Source organism: Balearica regulorum, chromosome 4 (assembly GCF_011004875.1).
Source record: "Balearica regulorum gibbericeps isolate bBalReg1 chromosome 4, bBalReg1.pri, whole genome shotgun sequence".
Classification (NCBI taxonomy): domain Eukaryota; kingdom Metazoa; phylum Chordata; class Aves; order Gruiformes; family Gruidae; genus Balearica; species Balearica regulorum.
The window spans coordinates 42,078,212-42,103,614 of NC_046187.1; positions in this window are offsets into that span (position 1 = coordinate 42,078,212).

A 25,403-nucleotide genomic window follows, 5' to 3' on the forward strand; every position below is an offset into this window, starting at 1 on the left:
GAACACATTCCCCATCTGCTGTATTATCACATTTTTTCCCCTTGACTTCTGTAGATTGCAGTCCTTTCTACTATGTTGTCAAGATATGTAGGGGCCAATTTCCTCTCCATCTACAAGGAGTTACAACAGACATGAAAGCAGTCCTGTGTCTTAACTCTTGGAATTCCATGACTTTTCACGTACACAAAATTTTCAGCAGTATACCTTCAAACCAATTCCTCCCTTTCCAGCTTTTCTAGCAATACTGCTTTTGAAGAAAGCGGGTTGGGAGTTGTGTCAAATGCTTTTTAAAGAAAAAAAATGCAGTTTCTCTTTGCAAGCAAAGTTTATGTCTCATTATGCATCATGAGCTCCCCTCTGACCAAGCCATATGGCTCATCATTAGAGTCACATGCTGCTGTGCTATGGGAGAAAGTTTGCCAAAAAGCCTGGCCCGTACGAAAGCATGGGAACCAGGGGGCACTACTCAAGTTCCCATGAGGCACAATAGGCCAAAGCAGATTAATGTTGAACTGACTTGAAACACAGTGTTTGGGTTCAGTTCAAGGAAATAAAACACTTTGATTTAGTAAGTCAAAACTAAACATAGACATTTCCAAATTGAATTATTTTGGAACATTTCATTCCAAGAAAAAATTGTGATATTTCAACTTTTTGTTCCTTTTCTGAAGGAAAATCATGTTGAAATACTATTTTTTCCTGTGGGATATTTTCTGTTCCCAGCAAGGAAAAAAAAGCTTATACAAAACAACAAAATTATTCAAAGTCAATAATATCTGTGTATTGTATTCAGTGCTTATGCTGCCAATTTTTTTTCAATTTATAATGCAATGAGAATTAGCGTACATACATAAGGAGAAGGAGATTAAGACATTTCCAGTTTTCTGAGTTAGTGGAAAGTGAAAAAGATGTGTGCTCCATGCATAAAAGTCAATTAGATAATTTGAATTTAAAAATGAAAAAGTAACAAAATTTTATACAGAGACACAGTATAAACACAGGACTAAAATCACTTGTTTAGACTTTTGGTTTTGGTTTAGACAATCTCTGGTCTGCTCCTTCTAAAGGAATTTAAGACAGTTTTAACAGTTCATTAGGTTTAGGAGCACGGAAATACTGGCCTGAAATTTCTGTGATTTTAAATCGGCCTCTGCTATCACAGGTAATCATACTGTATATTTCTTTGCATTAATTCATCAGGCTTGATCTTAAAACTATTTAGTTTTTGCTCCTACTAATCCTAATTGGATAGTAATCCTTGTCTGCTACAAACAACTTAGGAGAAAGCCACAATTTTTTTATGACTAATATTCACAAAATATTTTTGTAATTATATTCCTTCATGAAAATAATTTTCTTTCTCTGGTGTTCCCCTTCCTGATAAATGAATAATTTGAAGTTTCCAGCACTTGATCGCCTTGAGTTTTTTGCCCATCTGCTATATATTTACTTCTACTTTGATGTTCTCATTCCCATTCAGATGTTCTGCTCCCGCTTCCGTGTTCAGCACCACTGTCCACAGCAAAAGCCTGAAGAAACAGTCAGTCGGTTTTGCATCAGGTCTTCATTACATTTAGTCTCTCCACTCCATTTTCGTTTTGCCTCTCTTCTTTCTTACTCCTGAACAACATTTTGCTATGTGCTACCTGGGAGCAGGATCTGGTGAAGTGAGGGATGGTCGGTCCCTTCCAGGCTTAGGTTCCTTAGGCATTCCTCAGTGACCTGCCCAATCCAAGGGAAGGAAGGTCCAAGACAGCTTCTACACGGCTGCTCTTAAGGCCTGGCTTTACTGACAAGGCTCACTGTAACATAAACCGAATTCATCTCTAGACTTTTCTCAGGGCTGGCTGCCTCTCAGGTTTGTATCTCAGACTCCCTGAACAAGTGCCAGAGTCTTTCTTATTTATTCCACATCCAGGTGAGATAAAGAGTTGCTTTTACCAGCAAAACACACTTAAGCTTTTCTCAGTTTTAATAATTTCAATATTATTAACCAGATTAGCTCCTGGCGGGCTTTTCTTCCAAACATGGTGCATCTCTATGGAAACACAGAACTGCATGGAAAACTGAATATTGAACACACATAGTAAAAATTCATTTAAAATGCTATTGAGGCACATTTACTATTCTTTTACAGAGAAGTTATTCACTGGTAAATCCACATAATTGACAAAGCTAACACTTGCAAGACCACTCAAAAGACTTGGATAGTTACGTTTCCTAACTTTTAACGGGATTGAACAATTTTGGCATGTTATTCAAAAGTGCCTGTCACCTAGTTTGGATCAGGAATGTACTTTTGAAGCAAATTTATCCCCACTCAACAGGGCTCCAGTTCACACCATGGAGTGGTCTGGGAGTGCACAGAACTAGATCCTGAAACTGGCAACTGGAAGACGTGCCCTAGGAGTGCCCACGACTGACCTTCAGCAGCTCGCAGGGATTTGGCCCCAAGATCAGGCTAACACGAGCCAGAGTGACACGGACTGTGCATGTTGCGTCCTCAGCGCCAGCTCACTCTTTCCCTCCACGTCTGCTCCTATCAGGACAGGCTAATTGCTAGTGAAGACATAACCTCGGACTCTCACGTTGCGTGCTTTGCTATCTTACACACTTGTGCACTCTTAAACTTAATCGTAATCAAAAATAGTTCTAACACAAGGTATAATCACTTCTTTTCCATTTTGAAACCTTGGGCAGAAACTAGTACTTTCTTTTTTGGCCCAGTTTTTCCAGCACAGAACAGATGTTGCTGACTATTTAAATGACTAGGTATGCAGCCCCAAAAGAGTGGATAAAGCTCTTTCAAGGTCATGGATATTTAACTTCTCAATACAAATTTGTTCATACAGCATTTAGTTCCAGTCATAACATTAAGACTTTTTGTATTTTGTGTGCCTGTTAAAATTATAACATAATCATAACCTTTGCTTGGGGTAGAGGCTGACTTGAAAAATCAGAGCAGAAGGGATATGGGGAGGCAAAATTATTTGGTTATTAAGTGTATTGGATCACCTCACCTGTCCAAATTGGTGCTTGTTGAAAGGCTTATCCTAAAAGCTGCTGCTCAGTTTTAATCCTCTTTGAAGTCAACTAAGAGTTGAAGTCAGCGGGATCATTGTGCTCAGGCCCTTATTGTTGAGTAGCAGATTCCCTTCTGCCTATGTATATTGCAATTATCCCTGTTTCTATAATTACACTATGCAATCATCAGCTGTCCAGGACTAGATCCTTATTAGGTTAATAGCAGAACTTAAAGGGGTCAGGGTGCCCTTTTGGCATGTTTCACATACCCTGTGCTTTTCTGCAAAAACAAAATCACTAAAAAAAGTTATACATGGATGATAATTAAACAGCCACCCCAAAGCTTGCCATGTTCATAGCTGTAGTCTAGTGATTATTTTTAATCCTGCTTTAATCCTGATTTTTTTTTTTCTGTGCTTTTTTTTTTTCTACTGATAGCAACTTTATTACTTTCAATCATAGATTGGAATAAGTTATTAGACTTATACTGCAAATGCAACTTCAGTGCAGAACTCTCCCAAATCATGTGAACAGAAGCAGCTCATCCAACCACAGGCCCTTGAACACCTCTGTCTATAACATTTTAAGTAGGTAAATTAAGCAATCATTAACTCCATTCCAGTTGAGGATAATGGTGAAGATAAACTATGCTTTATACAATGTGAAGACTATTTTTTTTCTGCACTAAATCTTCACAGTTCTTACATCATGTATCCAAGATATGAAATTCAGGATTTTTTAATTTTCTAAGCCTGACATTTTAAGTTTGCACATTGCTTTTATAAAAAAGAGCAATCAGAAATATGAGGGGTTGGCAAGAGGGAGTAGGTTTTGATAACATGTAGTGAACTGCATTATTATCTCATTTCTGACTTTTTACAAGAGATGTGTCAAAAATTGCCACGTGAAGTTTTCCTGATGTTTACACAGTGTTTTTCTATCAATGTTATAAATACAAAATACAAAGGTAAATATTTGCATTCCCTACGTAATACAATAAAGGCAGTTATTCAGTCTAAATAATTTAATCAGTGGAAAAGCACACTATTGTCTATATTGTTTTCTTACCTGCTGCTTTTTCTTCAGGTTTTTTTTTGTTGTTTCACACTATTCCTCTTCTTCATTATTCTACTAGCTCTAGGTTCAAGAAATTGTGCTATCTGCAATTTTTTTTTTTTTTTTAGCTTCCAGCAGTGCTGCCTGGCCCAAGGTTTAGTCTTACAATCACTGGGAATTTTTGCAATTAGGTTACACTGTGGCCATTTTTCCTTCTGGTTGTCCAGAGCTTTAACTGTCCCAGTTGCATCTCGTCTCCCCACCGCTGCCATTCAGCCACTGCTGGACTCTTCTTTCTCTGCCGTCAGCACTCAGTAGCTCAAGATCAGGTTTGCTCTGAGCATTATTCCCTTTCACATGCAAAATCAATACTTTTTTCCATATGCAATAATTTATTGAATGGTTATTTGCTAAGGCCAGAAGTAAGAAATAATAAAAGAAACAAACAAAAAGTAAAGAATGAGGTTTGAAGAAGCTATAGCCTTAAGAAGGCACTGTACAGCAATATCTGTAACTTCTGTAACATATACAGAACCTTTTATGTTAAAAGCTGTTTGGGAATTTGTTGTCAGAATAATTGGATGGAAAAAAGAACTTCTGCAAAATGGAAATTTTTCCAAAGGAAATCTAGAGTGCCATTAGAAACATTCCTGCTTGCAAAATCAAAATTAAATATACCTTTTTGGGTAGATTTCATTTGAAGTAAAATAGTTTAGTTTGCTGGAAAAAATCCCTATTTCTTTTTTAAAGTCAGTTCTGCATTAAATTTCACTTACCCAAAGCGTATAGTACCTCACAGGACTTGTAGAAACGGCAGCATAGGTTTTCCTGTTCCTTCTCGGTGAAATAGATAGGTAGACCAGAAAAAACATTCTCATGCTCATGGTATTCAAATGTCTTCCCAAAGGCTTCATAAGCCATGCTACTTCTCCTCATTCAGGTAGTGCACGTTTATGCTGCCAAACCTGACTGTATAGGCCTTAAAACCCCAAAGCTGGTTGCAAGTTTTAAGAAAGATCGATAGATAGTAAGCATTCTGACACATGGCCTGCTTCTGGCGTGACAGATGTCTCATTTTTTTGTCCGTGTTTAACACATCTGACTCACATCCACAGGCATTGCTTCAACTCTGATCGCAGGTGTGTTGCAAGAGGTTGTTACAATACTGATTTTTTGGTGGCAGGCTATGTTCACTCCATTGCTGAATGCCATATAAGACTCATGCACACATGACTGATTTTTCAAAATACATAAAACTTTGTTTACTTCTATGGGTTGATGATGATGGAATTTTAAAACTTATTACTTTGAATCAAAACTAGAGAATGCAGAGGAGTACAAATATAATGAGAAAACTTGCACATTCAAATATACTAACAGAGAAATGAAGTGAAATCTTTTTATGTCTTTCAGGTTCCAGTTCTGTTCCAAAGGACGCTATCTTAATTACATGAACCAATTCCAATGTGAGCTATAGAAAATAATTGCTTCAGTCACCCTTGGAAACAATTTATTGTTAAAGACAACAATTCACAACAATAACAAGCAACTGAAATTTTCAAATGAGGTTTCCAGATAACTGGATTTAGCAGGGTCGGTACGATGAATGCCTTTCCTCTTGCAAAAGTGCCAAATGTCCAAGAAGTCCCAAATAACTGGGAACAAACTCTGAACACTGGTTTGACATCTTATCTGAAAATTTGCATCATTATTAGAATGCCTATGGTCTTTCAAGTCCTTCTGGGGAAAAGTCTGCCACCAGAAATGTCAGCATAATTTATGTGTCTTTTTCCAATTTCCAGTAGAAGAACTGCATCAGCTGTTAGACTTGACATTGATACTTACCAGAAAACAGGTTAATATTGCCATTTGTTTTGTAAGACACACAAAAATTGTAGGCAATTTGGGTGAAATATAGGTGCAAAAATGATTTGATGTTTGCATTGAAACTCTTTCACTTGTTCCCAAATGGTTTTCTTAAGTGTGTATCATAGAAATGAAAAATCAGAATAAAGTCTGTGATTTTTTTGAGGCTGCTTAATACAAATGTATTAAATTTCATACTAGTGTAATCTCTTGTCATGAAAGATTATCTTAATCATTAGCTTTGAATTTCATTCTGAATGTATTTGCTGTATTAAATTTGACTCTTAATGGCATATTTTAATTAGTACTCAAAAAGTAGACACTCTACTGCCATGAACAAATCAAGAGCCTGATAAGCTCCATTATGAAATGCATGCAGTACCATGCAAAGTCTAACATTAAAAAACCTGACAAAATATTATGTAGCTGACCATTATGTCATAATGTCTTATTTTCCAGCAACTATCAAAATATGCATTCAATGAGTTATTGAAGTTCACTGTCTGGTCAGCAATGGGATTATTATGAAATTCATTATTAATAATACATTGTAAATATTATGACTATTAGAAAAGATAGACATATTGCACTGTCAGACTGGTGGGAGAATATGTAACTCTTCCTGAAGATATTTTCTGACCTGAAACCAGAAGTTACTCAATCTAGCCTCAGTCATAGCATGTTCATTCTGGTGTCACATGTAAGTAAAAATTTCTCCCTAGGGATGTAAGTAAAAAAATCCCAAACAAAATCACCGCTGAAATTAATGAATATGACACAGGATAACTTTTTATTTTCTTAGCAAAAATAGTAAGCTGCATACTAACCTGGTGCAAATATTCATTATTTATCTAGAACCACTTGGTTTAGTGAAAGATTTTAAGATGACTTTTAAAAAAAGACTTTCAAACCATACACTGGATATCGTGATAAGGCTTGAAGGAGATAAAAATAGGATACTGCTAGGGTCCTCAAAATTGTCTAAAGAAGAAACTCAGTAAGAGTATCTATCTGATATGGATACTTTATCCCTCACCTTCTGTAAGTGAAGATATTCACTTACATTATCTGCTACTTAAAACCTGCAGATAATTTTAATCTACGTGGACTCAGAAATAGTTAAATTTATATAGCTACAATTTTTACAAAAGCAGTGCTCTATGAATCTCTCTGCTTTCAAGCAGTTTGGCATAGTGTGACTGTTTCAATATGTAGGAGTCATGACATGAGCCAGGAAGTTTATTAAAACATTCTCAGTGTTTTGCTTTGCATGGTATAATTCAGGGCATTATAGCAGGCTAGGAGAAGTTGTTCTTTACGGGACTGCTGCACTCACTGCATGCTAGAGGGATACATCCATGGCATTTTTTTTCCTGAAAGATATGTTTGAAAAAGTATCTGAGTAATTGCACCATTACTCCAGTAAAGGCATTGCTTCTGGTTACCGGAGTTTAAAATACAATTCGGTGTTTAAATAAGTATTCTCTTTGGCTGCTATGCATCATTTGGAAAGATGTGAATTTTTGGAATGGCTCAGCAACAAACCCAGTCTTAGTCAGCAAGGTCTTTTCCTCAGGATCGTTTGTGAAGGTTAGAAAGTTATGTTCACACCCAGAGAACAACATAGTTCAACACACGTAGAAAATAAACAGACCCTCCGGCTTCAGCCCAGTCCCATGACCCCTGCGTACAGAGCTTAACCTTCCAAAAGGCATTCAACTTCTTTGGGTCACTGGAGGAGGGGTGAAGATGTCTTGCTCACTGGAAAATGCCACCGTGACCAAAGAAGTCTTTTGTGAGACAATATCCTGATGCAAGCATTTACCTTTCTGCAATATACCTATGTTATTTCATGCCAAAGATCAAGAAATAACACTCCCTTTAGGGAAACTATTATCATCCATCAAGTGTTACTTGTTCAATCACTTTTGATAGACAGTTGTAGTACCATACTTCAGAGATATAAAGAGGGATGAAGTGTCAAGAAGCATACTCTGTGATTTTGAAAAAAAAAGCAAAAACATTAGTTAGAAATCACAAAACCATTTACATTAGGAGCTGTAAGTACTTTAAATTGCGATGCAAAGAATTTTTTTTTTGTGTCATATGGGACAGTTACATGTACCTGAGATACAGTGGAAAGAACTGCTAGATATGAATGTCATTTTTTCCGCTGGAGATCAGGGTTGAAATTCCCACTAGGGGATACCTTTATAGATCTCATTTTAGTATATTGTAGTCATGCCATTATAAAACCATCAAATGTAATTTGGCACAGCATGATGCTTAAACGGTGGCCTGAAATTAACAGACTGAATTACCCTCTACAGGCAGCCAAGGTTATTTATAAATTGGAATTCAGATAAGTAAGTGAAGTGCCTTACTGAACTCTGTACTTTTATATTCCCAAACTCAGTCTTCCATTCTTTGAAATACTTTTTGCAGTCATTCTTTAGTTGAACTTCCAGAATATTTAGCCACTTAAAATGGAAACAAAACTGAAAGCAGGATGCTCTATTAGGTCCTTACAAGAGATAGTGCTTTTACATTTGTAAACTCTCTTGTAAAAAGTTTTAATTAAAAGAGCTACATCTTGGCATCTGTGAGGTCTAGTGCAATTAGTTGCTTTAAACTCCATTTTTTCCTCCCGCTGCCAATTAAGCAAAACTTGTGTGCAAGAGTAATGGTTGCCTCAGTGACAAAATCAGAACATGCTAAATAATGTGATTAAACTTGTTAAAAGCCAAAATAAACACTTATAATTATCTCAAGAAAACCTGCATAGCACAAGTGAGAGCTCTATAAAGTGAAACTCTGCATCCATAATTTCAGACTTTCTACACAATAGATCATAGTTAAAGATCTGTTAACAGACCTCTGACTGCTGAACTGGGCAGCTTGTGGTTTTCTTCTAAACCTATTGGCATAATGTGGATTTATGCAAGAGGTGCAAATTGGAAGTTGTCTGCTATTGGAGCCATTGGCAGAACAGAAATCATACTGTAGGGTTAGCAGCATGAAGTACATTGCTTTGAAATTACACAGCAGGGTTTCTGCTTGTTGCTCCGCTTGCCTTTAAGACCAAGGTCTTATACTGTCTGGCCATGATTAAAATCAAAGTGTAGGCCTCTTTGCTGGGTGCCAGTAAACGAAGGTGAAAAACAGAAACAATCTGGATTCTTAATTATTTTAAAATGCAACATAGGCAAAAAACTAAGATGAAAGCATTTCTTACTAATCTATCCTAATTATTCCACATAAAATGATTTCCTAGAGAGGCCTATATCTTGAGATAGTCACTTTCTATGACTATGCAAGATCTCTTTGCCTATATAGCATCTTTTACGTAAACCCACACACATAGAGAAAAAACAAGAGCTGACAAGCATTTCAAATGGTAGGCATACTTAAATCCAGGCTCAGGTGTACATCAAAACTTGAAATAAACCAAGATACCACACTGAATTTACTGAAAATTAAATGATCATTAGCTTCTACAGTGGTCCACTAGTAAAAAAGTGCACATTTGGAAATGCTCCATTTTACTGCCATACTACGGAGATGGAGGTACGTATGTACATACTGACAAGTGGGATCGGAAAGGATAAAGGATTGTTACATTAGGAAATAAATGTACGGTAGAGGGATAGGGGTCCTCAGTGCAAATCCAAGGCCCTTTACTTAGAGACTCTCATTCTGGTTTCAGTCACTGTGGTCAGTATTCAAGTAAACTCGTGGCAAAATAATGGTGTGTGGCAGAAAGTCAATGCTGAAAGTGGGTACCGTGAGAGCTAGCTACACTACTGTCAATTTTACCATAAGTGAACAAGGGGATTCTTCTTGACTTGTCAACATATTCCAAAGTACTTGCTGTCAGGATATTTTTCCTGATTGGGTCTTGAAGGGTTTATTGGTAGACACACCTCCTGAGTGAAATGGAGATGCTGCAGGCATATCTGGAGATAGCCAAGGACAATCGTTAAAGCTGATGTGCAAAATACTTACCCATTTTAATTTCTGACTTATTTAACATGTAATCTTTTGATTTAGACTCCAATGCTTGAAATTAAATTTTTTTTTTTTGCCTCATATGAAAAATATATCATTTTTTCCCTAGTTTAGGCTTCTTGTTCATGATGCCTTTTCTCTTAGAAGGCAAATGCATGCCCTCCAGATTACCAGCAGAAGAAATATATTACATATAAAGGAATAAAAGAGTCAAGCAGTCACTTTGAAATGTATTTTTTGCATGTTCTTTTAATATATTTTGACTACTTTTTTCTCCATAATTCACAGCCCAGTTAATGTCATGTACCTTGTTGAATCCCGGACAGTTATTTATGAACAAAATTTTTCATGCCTTTAAATCTACAGCAGGGAGGGAAAATCTTTCTTTCATGCACCAGTTCAGAACAGTCACTGCTGTTAAATTTATTTCTAACTCACAGCTACCTGCACGTGACCTTCTGAAACCAGTTCTGTTAACTGGGTTTGTCTCTGGTCCAATTCTGGCAAGACAAACCCAGGCAATGTTGGTGGGAACTGGAAAGGTGAGCTCCTTGCTCACCTCCTCCCTCGGGGCAGGGAGGACATCTGTACTCCTTGCCCCCTACCATAGAGGAAGACAAAAATGTATTTAAAAGACCACTGTGGTAAGAAATTCAGAGCAGTTATTGCCTCCAGTTTCTACTTCTTCTGACAGAGCCTTGTCGCCTTTTTCTGTTTTGCTCTTTTCCCTTTAAATGATCTTGTTACTGTTAAGAAACCACATTGTTTGGGTTTTTCCCAGTATCCAAGTATGTTGAGTACATACTGTGGCAAACTTAGCCACATAAAAAATTGCTGCTCTGGCTAACTTCTAAAGCGCATAATGCAATGTACTCCACTGGAGAGTTTTAAGTGATTTAAAGAAATACATTCCACATCTTCAAAAGTTGTAAAAATTCCAAATTAATTCAATAAAATGCATTAGAACAATAGGTAGACAAAATTACTAATGTTAGTGAAGATTGTTTTAGGCAAAACACTCTTTTCTCTTACAAGACAAACATGCAGTTTTGCCCTATAATATTCCAGCTCTGGTGCTAATGGTGGAAAATGTAGTGAAAGCAACCGCTGCCCACCACTGCTGCCAGTAGTGCACAGAGCTGATGCAATGCTCAGTGTAAACAGGTCACTGGCACACACAGGATTTTAATGACCGCATGGCATCAACCTCTTTGCACAGCTTCTGCCATGAGAACAACTGCATGAGGGGAAATAAAGCAAACCCAAACAGAAGCACCATCAGGAATGGCGTACTCCACATCACAGTCTATTGGAAGATGAAAAGAAAACAGCTGGGAAAAGTAGAGCTATTCCGTGCAGATTCTGTAAGGATAGTACTGAACCCTTCTCTTTGAATTCTTCCTCCAGTCTTCTTTTTCAAGTTCCTTGTTGGAATCTGTCCTACGGTAAAGAGAGGTCAGCAAGTTAAGACTTAGGTGTTTCTCCTGCTGTGCCTTCTCTGCAAAATAGTTTTCCTAAGCTTTAACTCTCATTCTTCTCCCTGTGCTTGGCTTGTACTCCCTGTGAGACAGGCATCTGTCTCTTCCTCCTCCTCTTCCAACTTTTTCCACAGCCTGAAGATTGCATCCAGTATAACCACTGGTACTTCAATCCCACTGTATCCATTAGGGGCTGTTCTTGAAAAGGAACTCCTATGGGACAACAGTTATAGCCTGTTGACTCCTTGCAATATGGACTGAACTTGATGCATCAGGCACAAAATACTGATTTTATAGGATTTATCTCAGAAAGAAAGACTTTTTGTTTGTTTGTAATCTGATAGTTGGACACAGAACTTTGCAGTAAAATGGTGAGTAGAAAACTTGGCATTCTTTCCTTCTCCACATGTTGTGTCTTGGTACACATTACCTGACTTCAGAAGTAATGCATTCTCAATGAAGTTAATGTATCTTCAATGAAATAACCAATTTTAGCTGCAAAAAGTCTTACTCATGTACAAAACCCCCAAAACCATAGCAAACCAGTCTGGTCAAGACAAAAATTTTCTCCTAAACCATCAATGGTTGGTTGATCTTTTCAATTACAGGTTTGCTTATCTCATTCAAAAATTTTAAAATCCTACTTTAGAATAATTGTAAGTGTTCTCAAATACCTGGAAAAAAAAAATGTGGATGAATACATATTTCTCAAGGCAAAGCAAGAGAATAATATGAAAAGGTATATATTATCAATATAAAAATAAACAAAAGCTAGATTGGCTGATCAGCAGAGGAGACAAAATCTGGCAATTAATCTCAACTCTGAGTTAAATAATTAAACAATGAAAAACGTGGAGAAAACCAAGGACACAAATAGTGAATTTGGCTCTAACAGTACTACTGTATTACAATAGTAGTGATAGGGCCTCTGAGTCCTGCTATCCTTTGCATCACAGTCTTGGCACATATCCTCAGGCAATTCACCGAATCTCTCCTCAGCCATAAAACTGGATAAAATACTCATCCTAATACGATGTGACGATTGTGAATTCTTTTTTTAGTTTTAAGTTATGATGGGAAAAAGAAACAAAAACAAACCCAAAATTATTCCTAGAGCCATGTGGAATATACAATATTGGGTGAATAAAAATAAATGTTGCCAATGGATTTTTATGCTCTTTAGAAGAATTTCAAAATTAATGAAAGAATGGGATACAGTAGCTTAACATACACCGTCTTAGCTCAAGTACTTAATAAAGTCTCATGAACCATAATTTGAAAACATAATTCAACCTTTTATGTAAATGGGGCCACAGAGATTAGAAAACGGGATAATGATATATGGCAAAATATCTAAGCGTCCAAGCCAATGGAAGGATCAGTGTAAGAGCTGCTTCTAATTAACATCTTAGTGGTTTGGAAAATGGAATAAAGTTCATATTAAATAGATTTGCTGATGATGTTGCACTGAAGGATCTTGCCAAAAGTAAAGCCAGAAAAAATACGAAGGACCAGAGAGGTTAAAAAAATATGGCAAGGGAAGTAAAGCCTTGACTTGGGAAAAAAAAAGCAAGCTAAACATTTGGTAAAAATGATAAAATATACATGAGAGAGAAAGCAATGATAACAAGCAATTCCTTTGGTTGATGCCAAAATCAAGTTAGATTTGTGGGTTTAGCAAGATCAGACATCAAAGGAATTGTTCTACTTGGTCTGTGTCTACCATGGCAGGTGCAAAGGAAAGCGAGTCTGTCTGTCTGACCATAGTCTTGCACCATTAAAAATCAATAAATTATTTGTAAAGAATTTCAATAAGCAAAAGATGAAACCCTACATGATGCTGCTAACCCCAGTTATTGAAGATTTGTGATTGAGCCTCTCTCCCTATCTTCCTTATTGTAAGTTTTAAAAAGCACCACATTTTAAAAGTAGGAAGCGTTATGTTTCTTCTGCTTTTGGAAATGTTAGGCATCGCATTTTAAGGTTTTCAGTGGGGGAGAAGGCTAGGGAAAAAAATCACACTGTGTCTTTTATTCTGGTTGGTTTTGTTTCCAGAGACTGAAGAAAAAGTTGAGATTTGCTCTTTCCATATAATTTCAGGAGCTGGTGCCTTAAAACAAACAAGTACTATGAGATTAATGATAAAATCATCAGATCTTGCAACAGTACACAGCCATAACATTCACTTCTAGAGACTACGACTGAAGGATGGTGATTCACTGATGAGAATTTCCAAGACAGTAACTAAATTAAGATGAAAAGAAATCTTATTCTGAAGGTCTCCTGGTAAAGTGGCTGTTGTTGAGCTGTTGCTGTGTAATGATATGGCAGATGCTAATAGAGGTCAGAAACATCTTCTGTATCTGGCTGTTTAGTTCAAGGATCGCCCAGAGAAGCTGAGCTCTGTGGCTGAATCTTGGTGGACTGATATTGATATCATGAGTGGCAGTAAGGGGATTATAATGCAAAATGTACCTAACCCTGAAGTAGTATGTCCAAGATGACGCTGGTTTTAATTAAGGCTGAGCTTTGACACAGTGCTGCTGAAAATCTAGGGCTCGGTGTTGTTTTTCCACAGCTCACTCCCTCTACTTATGCAAATGAACACATCTTCTTTGTTTCCAAATAGCCTAAATTTCTGATCCGTGCTTCCCTCAACAACCACTGCCACCAATTAAATCTGAAACCTTCTGTGCAAGTAGTTGATTCTGTCCAGCTCTTCTAAAGTGTTTGCAAGTCCTTGTACAAACAGCAAATCAGGTGCTTTTTTTAGTGTAAAATGCCTTTTCCTCCAACATGAGGGAGACAGCACATAAAAAACCTTCTGTAAATGAAAACACCCCAAAACAGAACAGACTTAGAAACAAACTTAGTTTATATAGATTAAAACCAAAAAAAGAAATTAGACATGCTTGTTGGTGACTAAAATATAAAGACTGTTCTGTCTGTTACTTAATGACCTGAACTTTAATGTATATGAGGACACACAAAGGATGGAGACAAAGGTTAAATTTAAATTCAAGTTATGTTGAGCTTAATAGAACTGGTGTTGCAGATAATATTCTGATTCTTTATATAATTCAACAAAGCAGAAATAAATGTTTTATAGCTTAATCTTTATTTGTAAAGTATATACAATCATCTAGGAAAATTTTACAGTGATTTTAACAGAATGGTAGTAGAAAAAGTCTATTCACTAATTTTTTTTCTTTTAAAGAAAATGTGACAGCATTAAATGACCTAGTAAAAGACAAAGCACCTAAAAATTTCATGCTTTAAAGAGTTTTGAAGCAGAATTCTGAATCTTGTTTGAGGTACTGATCTATCTAAAAGTCTTGCATGGGAAAATAAAAGAAAGTGGACATCAACACACAGGTTGAATTTATGTGCAGCTTCTCAAAGGACAGCAAACAGGGAAAGGCTGAGGACAGACACTCAATTTAAGTCCTTGAGCAGCTTCATTCAAGAAGTAGAGTTGCTGCATACCAGAGGCCTAAATCTTAAGGCTAAGTCAGTTCTGAGAATTGCAGCTCAAGGGTCTTTAGCCATTTTTGAATAAGGCAGCAAAACACTTGTGCTTCTATAATTTCCAACACTTTTGAGAGAGGCACCAGACAAGCAAAAATTCTTCCCTTAACGCTTCCTACCACCATTTTTTAATAGGATTATTTCATGCTTAAGTGACACAAGCCCCCATCATTCTGATATGGAATATGTTTAGTTTCAAAATCTTCATGTGCAATTATTGGCCTATAATCTCTTTAAAGTAAAACCACAGTCTTAAATGTAAAACCACATTTAGACAGGCCAAAAATTGTTGAGCAACTGGTCGAAAGAATAAATGTTAATAATAAAAAGCTCCTTCCAGTGAACCAAAAGAAAAAAGCCTTTCAAAGAGAAGTTGGGAATGTTGGATGATCTTGATATAAAAGGACCTGTCAAGGAAAATCCAGATCACTGCAAAAAGCAAAGTGAATTCCTTGCACTGGTATTCATTACAGAAAAGACTGTACACTCAAATCATGCTTTACTGGAGAAGAGTCCGAAGAACTAGTTCCAACTGAAACATGAGTAGGACATACTTGTTCTGTAGTGATAAATTAAGAAGAAAATTTTTTTCAGGACCTAAATGGTATTTCCAGGAGCGCCAAAGGTGCTCGGATAGGAAAATCCTCTACTGGTAATTGGGATGTGTTAACTATTACTTAAGTTGGTTTTGATGCTAAGGGAATATGACACAAATCTTTGATATCCTATCAGCTATTAATCCAGAATTTTATTTCTAGACTGTCCTTATGTAAACCTAGATAAACTGATGGAGAACATATTAGAATATGATACATGGATATGAGGCTTTGGGGAAGAGTCAGTAAGTTTTGCAGATGTGGGCATGATCTGCAAACCCGATAAGGTTCTTTGAAAGAATGATTTACCGTGTGAATATGGGTAAATCTGGCTGGTATGGTGTAGCTGGACTTTCAGTCTGCTTTGCTAGATGTTCTTACAGAAGCTGTGCCCTTACAGAGCAAGACTGAAGGGCTTGTCAAATAGTGACAACTGAGTGACAACTGCTTAAATGATAAGAAACAAAGGGTAGGAATAAGTGGTCAGTATTTCCTGGGAGGAATGTTAGGAATATGCTCCCTCAGGGATCTATATTGATCTCTATACTGGTAAAACGGTCAGGAAGACAGCTAAGTACAGGTGTGAAAGTTTGCAGGTGATATGGGATTATTTTAGAAAAACAATAGACATAGTAGGATGAGTATAAATAGGACTACCTTCTAGTTGCCAAGGTTTACATGAATATACAGATGTAATTTCTGTGATATCATTCAGCTCTTTAAGATGCAACAGTTTGGTCACAGTTTTGAATCCTGTATTTTCAAGAGCTCTGGGACAACAGAATAATTATTTCAGTAGTGCTCCTGAAATGTTAGCATACAACAGTATAAACCCAGATACCTGGACCAGTTTAAACAAGACTTACAGGATATTTTTGTTCTTCTTAAAAAAAGAATGAGTCTTTTATTCTGTCACAGGCTGTATTCTATGCAGAGGCTACAGTAGGATAAGGAAGAGGAAAAAAAGATATTATGAATCTAACAAAAATGTTTAAGTAGGTAATTTCATAAAATAAGGAAGAAGTAAGGAAAGAAGTGTTCTGAAAGGAGTCTTATTTACTTGAAAATGGGGCTACGTGGACACAGGAAAAATTGAGCTAAATATCTTGGGAATTAACAAGGAGCACTTGAGTTTTCTGAAATATTTCCCTCATGGATGAAACCTCTATTTTCAAGGGATATTTGATTAAAAACATGTTTTCTAAACAAAACTGCAACTGCCTAGTCACTCATTAAAAAAAAAAAAATTAATATATGCATCTATTTACTTCTTCAGAGAAGCATATAAGATGGGTTAAAGATTAGTGTTATTAAGGAGATAGTTAACTAAATAATTACAATGGAAAATTGTGGTAATTTATGAAGAACCTGCTAAGAGAAGAAAATATTCATTAACAGTTATTGAGACCAAATGCATGCCATGATGTATTAGGTCTTATCCTGGAGACAAGAGGCCAATAAAAATTCTGCATATGAATAAAGAAAATAATTTAATCTGAACAGAAAAATCCAACAGAAAATGTCAAACTGCCAGAGCTTTTCTACTGCCTGCCTCACCCCTAGGTCTGGCAGCAGGCACACCACCCTGAGAGCACTCTCTCCAGTCCCTTTCTCACAGCCTCTCACTGAGCACCATCCAACCAGTGGAAGAGGCAAACCATGACAGCTATTCCTACAAGCTTTCACTTTTAGCATCAGCTTGTTAATATTGACGACTTTTACAAAACGTGACAAAGAGGAGAATCTCCCGTTGGTAGCTGAAGTTGGGCACATAGATTTTTTTTTTTATACTTTGCATTCAAGTACAAGATAATATGCTACATTTGAGGATTAATTGCATCGCATTAAATATTCATTACACAATATTGTGACTGCTGTCTTTCATGTGGCTTATCACAGGGATAGGCGTCACTGATTTTATTGTCCCTACATCATTTCAAACTGGGTATAATTTCTCTCTTATATTAGCAAATAGTCCTGCCCTCACCAAAATTTATTAGTGATGTCCACGAGCTCATGAGCTTTATGCAGTTCTACAGCTTTCTGCTGTCCTGGGTGTCATGTCTGGGCAACGTGGTGTGCAAGCTGAGCCTACTTGTGCTTACAGACCTGCCTGGTGTACTACTAACTTTTAATCTTTTTTTTGGCTTATATCAGTTTGACACTGTGTTTGCAAAACACTTTCAAAGCCAGAAAAATGGGAAAAAAATATAAAATTATTTGTAGAGAGCAATACGCTCATTTCTAGCGTATTGCTAGAAATGCAGATTGCTATGTTATGTCTACTAACACCATAGAAATAAGATAAAAATACACTCCAGCTGTCTGATAGTTTCAGGGCCAAAGTCTCTCCTTCAATTCAGACACAAACGGCTTCCACTGAGGTTAATGGGACCAGGGTGCTTACACTATAGGGTCCCTAATTGTTCCTTGGCTGGCTAGCACTTGGTATCAATACACATACAGTCAGTATTAAAATAGATGTGTCATATCAGTACGATCAGCTAGATGATAAACAATACCCTGCCATTAGCTCTGACAGGAAAAAGAGATTTTAGTGCGCAATCAAGAGAAGTAATTGTTAGAAATGTAACAATTGCACGTAGCTCCTTGATGAATTACTGAACTTCAAGAATAAGCATTGTATGTTTTTATCGGCTATAAGCCAGCAATCAGGTAGCAAGCCCGAAAACCCATGTAAAAGTTCTAAGTGGCTTTAGACTGTAAGATGAGGATGAATTATTTGTGGTCTTTTTTTTTTGATAGCTTTTGGGTTTTGGTTCTGAAATTCACAATTTAACTGTTAGTGTCAACATGGAACTAGTTAAAACTAACACATAGCTTATTAGAAAGAAAGCACCATGTAATTAGTGCGACGATTTTTATAGGGTGACTTCCATAAAAGATCATTGGAGGAAGACATCAGATAATGCCACTGCTACAATAAACTGGAAACTTTCTGGACTAAATGGTGCAATCAATAAAAAAAAAAAATCAAAAGAAAAGGGTCCAGTGAAATACTGCAAATGACTAATAATAAATATAAGTAATACAGAGGTCAGCTTAGATCTTTGCTAGATATGAGTTCTCTTCAATTCATAATTGAATAACTTCGGGAATTTTGTATGAGGTCTTATTTTACCTTTGCGATGAAAAGCATAAACGCAGATTGCTCAATTTTGCTTATAACAGAAGAGAGAAATCTCAGGAAAAGGTAACTGAGGTACCCACGAAACATATACAATAAACACCCGTGTTATTTATTGCAATCATTTAATCACCTGCAGAACTCTGCAACACCCAAACTTTTTATGGGTTCCTTCACTGACAGCAAGATGGCCATCTTATAGATAGAGTTATATTTTTGTTTGTTTGTTTGGTTGGTTGGTTTTTTTTAGCTTTTTAACAATGTTTTCAGGGCTTTTCTTGAAAGACAGATGCAGAATACCTATGTCAAGTTATTGCAATATTCTTACAGCAGATCAGCCAAGTCTGCTTTTCCCTATGGAAACACTAATTTTTGGCCAGATTTGTTTGGAATTACGATCAATCTGGAGCTTTATATTGTTTTTTTTACCCCTAGTTCCAGGCTATGACCTCATTAGGGTATATCATGTGAAATCAGAAATATCTGAATGTTGAGCAATAGCTCTGGCATTCAAATCTATGAAAATCATCTGTTAGTCTTCTGATATCCTCATGCAGATTGCTCAGACTCTCTCACAGATGTCATTCTTTACATCAGGATATACACATCAGTTGATATTTTGACTTTATTTTAAAGTCCAGATTTCTCAGATCTCTCATTACATCCTGTTTCAGCGAATGAAAATAGTCTGTCGGCTCAGTGGTCTCAGTTTCTCCCACTTCCTCACACATCACCAAATGTGAGATGCTGAGCTGGCATCAAGTCTCTAACTCATGACTGCTCTGCAGCTGCTTCCTTCCTATGGATCCCGGCTGCTGCTGCTCCGCTACGCTGAGCGCCTGAATCCCTTCTCCTTCCCCCAGCAGAGCTTCAGGACATGCCGTCTCCGAGAGGGATGGATTAAATGGCAGGAGGAGTGTGGCTTATCCCACGTAGCTTGGTGAGGAGGACGTTAGACCCGCTTTGCTCTCCTGGCAGCCATGAATTGCCCGGGACACGACCAGCCACGCTGGCTATGAACACCCTGCTGAATGCTGCCAGCGCGGTATTTATCACTCTGAGTCGGTGCCAGAGGAAGAACCATTTCTAAAACAAAGGAGTTTTGTTTAATGCTTTACAAGTGCCAGGAGTGTTACTTCTTTCAACTTTTTTTTGGTTCTGATGTGCAAACACGTCTATATGGGAACGGAGCGAATGAATTCCGTAGGATTATTCCAGTGGGTCAACGAGTTAGGGCCTTAAACGTGTAGAAAATGAACCACTTCCTCCAAAACTCTGTAAGAACTGAGAAAAAGATATTCACTCGTACTCCAGAAACACAGCCACACTACTGCACTGGCCTATGCTGTCTTCAAAACACGTCGTGGAAGAGCAGCAATAAAAATCATGCAGTGGGAGAAAGCCTGCACAGTAAATACAGTTTAATCTGGAAAGGAAACTCCTGGGTCCAGTCCTACAGTGCTCAGGCAAACAAAACTTCTACTGAAGTGACAAGGGAAAAAAATTCTTTTGTCCTAAATGGACATACTCCTTTGAATTAAACAGAATTTATTTACATCAGCAAAAATGAGTCACTGAACATGTAGGTTACATGTTCCACAGGGCAGGATATACCTAACAGAAATTTAAGTAAGATGAATGAAGAGCAGAGAGCTTTTTCATGGTATAAAGATAGTTATGACCTCTTGTGGAAAAAAAAAAAAAAAAGGATCAGAAGACTAGTGAAAAATGTAATCTTTCTGAAGAGAAGATGTTAGTTAAGCTTAACCTGGGTACCTGATGTTTGGCTTACTGAATACAAAAGGACAGGGAATTTCAATTAAGATTTAAGTTGACTTTTTAAAGCGTTATGGAAGTCTAATGACTACTCTGTGTAAATGACTTCCAGATGCTGACCAGCGTGAAAATGGTGGGATAGAATAATCCCATGTTTTAATTTGCACCTGTAACAGGTGAGATATCTCCAAAATTTGTTTCAAGAAGTGTAAAAAAAAAACCAAAACATTTTTTTTTTAATGTGGAGGGGAAATGTGATCAAGTCTAAATTTTTCATGAGTAATTTTCTTGACTTAGTCTTCAGTAAGGGTTTTTACATCCTAGAGTAATATTTGGTCCAGTTGTTGTGGTCACAAAGGGGAGTGAAAAAACTCTCCAAGTATAACTCTTTAGAGGTGTGGTTTTCAATTTACAGAGATAAAGAATGAAAACCTTAATTAATGTGAAATATTCTGGTTTTCCCTTTGTTTCACTTTTCAAATAACTTGCAATGAACAAAACCAACACAGTTTCAGAGCTCAGGTCTTGGTGTGCTGAGCTGATCTACAAGAGGCCTCGTTTGGAAGAACTTTACCAATTCAAATGAAGTTTCTGATCAATGTCCTGAAAGTGCACTGGACTGATTTCTTCAGAGACTGGGAATCAGATGTGAGAATTCTATGCATAACAAGCAAAACCAGAAAAACAATGTTTATCATAATCAAAGAAAAAAATTCACCATTTGAAGATTGTATCTGTTCCAAGGCAGATTTTAGAGGCCAACAACGCTGAGGCGCTAAGGATGCTAGGGAAAAAATGTTCGTTGCTTGTGAAGGGGCTTATTTCTCATTTTTCATTTCTGTTTGTAATTGCTGTCATCTTTGTTTCTTATGCTTTGGATAAAAAAGGTGACTTTTATATTTATTAGAACTGGGTTTCAATAAACATTATGCAATATGGTAGACCAGGGAATGATTTATTGATAATTTGTCACTTATATTTATGGAAGTGTAGACCCTGGAGCCCCAGAGCTGGTAAATCATATTATACAGCTACAAATGTGTTTTTTTTTTTTTTTTATTCTTTGCTGCCAAAAGTGCACCATGTAAACTGATTGCCTCACCAAACCCCTGGGGCCTGATAATGATGCACTTGCTAATACAAAGGGAGGAGGGGTGAGGAGAAGACAACTAATTATAAGTTTATTTTTGTTTCAATATGTTTGCCATTTAATCTAGAGTTCCATAAACAATAGATTGATGAAATATAATTAGGAGGAAGATTACAGTTTAATGAGGCAAAAGATTGGGAAAGAATGTAAATGGAGCGGTAGGCTGCGCAGAGTTTTTAGCTGTTTATTATTGTACAGCTGTAAGGCACTTTCACACAGTTCCCAGATGGAAGCAGCTGTTAGCTCTTCGCCATTAGAAAAAAAGAGGTTCATAGTTCATTTTTATCCACTTGTTCCAGCCTAGTTATGCTCACTACAACACTTCACCAAGTCACAACTCTCAGCTACGGCTGAGACTGTCAGGATGGGCACCTTGTCTTCATTTGCCACTTTGCCATTCACTTATCTCATCTGGCAACCTCTCAAGCAACAAGCTGTTCCACTCCTTGTAATATGTTTATCTCCCACAGTGATGTCAGCAAAAGTCAGCAAATCTAATATTCATGCTCAAACAGATTTGTTGGTGCTCTTTGTTTATAAGAAAGGGCTCTATATCACCCCTGCAGCTGCTTCCTCTTCACCAGGCTTTGTTTTTGTACGGTACTCTTCAGATAGGCCTCGGGAGCTGTACAAAGCGTGTGCCCATCTGACTTAACAGGGTTTTTGTTGGTTTTTTTTGGGTTTTGGGTTTTTTTTTCAATATAAAGAAAAACAACCCACATCATCTCCTTTTTTCCACAGCCCGTTATAAAACCTACATTTTTCCCTCAGCTTGTCAAGATCTCATGCACAAGGCAGAATATAAAAGGTAAATAAGAGGGGCGTTTCTTTAAAAAGCAGTCACTGGGAAAGAAAAAGTAGGCAGACTTTCAAGAATGAATACTACAGTAACATTTCTCATGCAACACTTAAACAATTCCATATCATGGGCCAAGATATCACTGCCCTGCACGCTGCACAGGCATTTACATCGATGTAAAGCGAGTGTAAATCTTTACTATTTCAGACAGGTTGTATGTTATATTTGGTGCCAAGGTATTGCACATGCTACAGGGAATTAGAGAATTTGGTGCTATTTTTGTAACAATTTATACATTTTGAGCTTCTCATTTCACAGTGCTTGGGACTATCTCAGATGCTTTATAAAGCACTTTCTGTGTGGGCTTATATAAATTTTTATTTCTAATATACCTTATGGATGATAGTCCCATCAGTCAAGGCGAAGGCGGAGCATTGCGGTTTATTCAGGGCTGGCATTAGGCATGATGTTTCTGAACAATTTCTCAATCCGAGTGAGGCATGTTTGTCTTCATTTGTTTCTGTTTTCAGATTAGATTTTCCAACATTTTTGGGGGGCTACTTTACCATTCATTCAAACTTTTGGCAAGAGATTTATTGCAATTCCACGATTTACTTATCCCAGCAAAGGACAAATTTGGGGATCTGGGTTTAACCAGGCGGCAAGTGTGGCAACTCCCTTTCCACTAATATACAAAACACTCTGGTTCTAAATTGCCAATTTTATTTTATTTTTTAATTATTAATTTCTTTTAGGAAAAAGAAAAGAATTGCTTTAAACAGTGAATGGAATTCTGGTCTCTTAAAGATATTTCGCGATTGGCTTCCAAAGGACAATTTATTTCATAGTTTCCAAAACACCTTTCAACATTAATAAACGTTGCACTTTTTAAATTTAACACTTATGAGAAACTCAGGAGCAGAATTCTGTCCTGATCTCTAAAAAAAGATACAATACAAAAGATTCCAGCAGTATAAAGGTGTTTTTTTGTTTTTGTTTATGTTTATTTTATTTTATTTTTAATTCTATCACTATCAGCAGGCCACCCACATGCTTAATCTAGAAGAACCACCTCTAGGCTATGAGAAAGGCTGTTCAGTCTCTGTGCCCCTACAAAACTCGGCTATTTTGCTGACAAGGATGCCGGTTAAAGCCAATTATGGCAGGGAGTTTTATGGTCCAAACAGCTGTCCAGTTGGAATGGGACTAAGACCACCAAGTTATTTCATGTGTCCCAAACAGGCATCTGATTGGTTAAATAAAGCTGCATATATATTTTTATGAATAGAAGTGGAAGGTTTAATTTGCTTTTGTTTGTGGGGTCTTATTTATTGCTTGAAAGTGTTTGGATGCCTGCTGGGTATTTGTGAAAAAGGGCTGCAAAAGCTGCACATATTTCATCCGCAGTTCTGGGGCGGAACTACAGTGTTGTGGTTAAGGCTAATCAGAGTAGAAAAACTATAGGCCATTGGAGCAAGATACGAAAGCTTTTGCTAAGGTTGAAGACCAAAACAAAAAAACCCCCACTACCCCAACTAAGAACCCCATCTGGTATTTATGTATGTGTTGTGTATATGTATGTATGTGTTTGTTTAATACTAAGGAATCATTTATGCTCAAAATTTTACCTCCTGTTGAGGTATGTTACTACTTCAGATTACAGCACTTAAAATGACTTCCTTACCTGCTCTTTAATGCCTGTTTTCTTTTGTTTGCTTGCTTCATGCACCTAGACCACTTTCCTATGTGCAATTTTTACTGTTTTGCCAGTTTAGCTAGTCTGTTTTTTCATTCTGTCTTTAATGTGAAAGCCCTATGCAGCAACTTAGGAGAGAAAAGTATTTTTAAATTTCAAAATTATGACTTCTACAAAAAAAAAAAAAAAAAAAAAGATGCAATGGTAAAATTGGAAACACTGGCAAAGGAGGTCCGGGATAGCTTGAGTGTCTGCAGCTATGCCTAATTCCTAGAAAAAGACCTGCATTAGTCTTAAAGTCACTGGCATCACTTTAAGGTACTGACCCCAGAATTCCTGGGTCGTGGATCACATGCGTATTTCTCATTAGACTAACAACATGACAAAACATTTATAATATGGCCAATATTTCTAATTTTTGTCTTGTTAAATATACTTCTAAAGCAAATTGCTTGTTCATGGCATAGAATTAACACTCCCAAAGGTTAAATTTGCTATCTACTTCCGAGCTCCATTATACAAAGTCTGAAAGATTTACTGAAAAATATTTGATTGCCTTTAGTATCAAGACTTTCTTAATGTTTGCTTGCTCTCACAGGACGTCTTTACTCAGCTGCTTTTCCTGTTATCTCACTGCGTCTTTTGCTTATATTCCTTTCCTTCAGGTAGCTTGCTTTTTTCTTAACCTTCTGCATCTTTCCATTTTCCTTTAAATAACTCCTCTACTATCATATGACTCATTCTTGCCTTGTCAGTCTGCAGTTTTCACATCCAAAAGTTTGTTCATAATTTCAAGATTACGTTATTTACCTCTTATTCCTCTTATGCTCTTCCTTTCTTCCTCCATGTTTTTTCTGTTCTTTTCCTTTCCAGTTGCTGATGTTCTGCCTGCCTGCCATTTATTCTCTCTCAAAATTTTTCTGTTTTATTAATAATTATTCCTGTCCTGCTCTCAGTAGGACTTTCACACTGTTGGTCCTTTCCCTGGTTTACTTCTCCTCATCCATTCCAAATCTCGCTCCAGTAATTTTGCTTATCTTATGCTTTCCTAGATTTCCCAAATGTTCTGGTTTTGTCCTCAGTCAATCAGCTGCTTTCTCAACCTTTTTTTCAGGTGTCAGCCCTTCTCCACATAATTTTGACAATCTAATTTTAGCTTTTAATTGACTTGTAAAGTCATTGAAGAATTCTCTAAAAGCAGAGTTTTTAGTTAGGGTAGCACATTTTAGAACAAGGAACAGTATTCCACAGTGCTGCTTAGATAATCAAATCTATTAT